Genomic DNA, 1,561 nt, shown 5'->3' on the forward strand with positions numbered 1-1,561 from the left:
AAACAAACAAATAAACCTAGAGTGGAAAGAGAAAGGTTAAAGCGCACTTTGAGATATGGTAAAAAATAGTACGATAACTAGAGTGAGGCAGTGGTAGTGAGATATCGAATAAAAACATAATAAACAATTTATACTGTAGTAAAGCATTTAATATTCGTGTAAATAATAAGTAAAGTAAATAACGTATTTAAAACGATCTCTTGAAGAAAATATATTATAAATTTGAGATAAGAATACAAGAAAGATGAAATCAATACTATTCAGTAATACCGAGAAACATAGATAATATGTTAAAGTCAGAGCGAGAGTTAAGGTATAGTACCGAGTTTTAAGTTAAACGGAAGGAGAACGAAAACAAACAAACAAAAGTAGTAGGATTATAAAATCCGAAAGTGTAAAAAAGCAGAGATAGAGAAATATACCTTCTAAAAGGTAAAGAATAGAAGACTTGAGAAGCAATTACATAAACAGCAAGGAACAAGTTGTAATAGAGTAATATCAACTGACTAAAATATAGAAACAAAACGAGCTTACAATAAACCAAACTAAGAAAACAGAAAATATAAAGATTAAAAAATTATATCTCCTAAAGTCAACTTAGCGTTGTCAAGAATACCAAGCAAAATAATACTGACTACCGCTTAATAACAGTTCTAGGAAGGTTCCAGCATACTGAACTTTTATTTGGCTAAAAACTGAAATAATTAAAAACATAAACAGTTATAAGCAAATTTTTGGCACGGGTGAGACGTTGTGTTGAAACGTATGCCTGTTTTAATTATTCCAATTTTCAAATACAAAAGTTTTCAGTTCTGACTACATTGAAAGTGGTCGCTCACAGTTAGTGATGAATTCCAAATAATAAAAGGTTCTAAGAAGATAATGATATACAAATAGAGTAACTTTTGGGTTCCTTCTTAAAATTCAAATCAAGAGAAAAAAATTTATATGAGGACATAAGAACAAAATAAAAACCGGGATCATAAACATTAAGAAAGTACAAGAAATATTATTAGAAAAAGTAAAAATAACAGGGAGTTAAGATAGATAAAGGATAAATGGGACAAGGAGAACGTATGTTAGATGGAATAAAGAAGGGATGATACATAATAGTCAAAAACAGCGAAATAACGATAAAAGTTGAAAGTCTGCTAGGTGAAATATAACAGGGAAAAATGTATGATAAAATGAAATATAGATCAAAAGAAGGATATAATGGGTAAAATAAAGAGGATATGGAACGTGTATGATAGATAAATTATAGGAAACCAATAGGAATAAGAAAGAAATGTAACTTAAAAAAGGAATAGGTAAAGTTTGTTCTACCCACCTTTCCTACTCATTCTGTCAAACGTGGGAAATAAGTTTCTGGGCGAGTGAGACGAGAAAACTATCAAACTCTATCATTACGACATCGCAGCCTTGATTTGATCAGCTGGTAGAGTTTCTTAACGTGGTATCCCAGTTTTGTTAAACCTGTGTAGGATATTATTTTCTTCACTTAAAACTGGGATCTTTTACCGTTTATCTATTACCATAGAGACTGATACTTCCAGTAAAA

Source organism: Limulus polyphemus, unplaced genomic scaffold (genome assembly GCF_000517525.1).
Source record: "Limulus polyphemus unplaced genomic scaffold, Limulus_polyphemus-2.1.2 Scaffold1011, whole genome shotgun sequence".
Classification (NCBI taxonomy): Eukaryota; Metazoa; Arthropoda; class Merostomata; order Xiphosura; family Limulidae; genus Limulus; species Limulus polyphemus.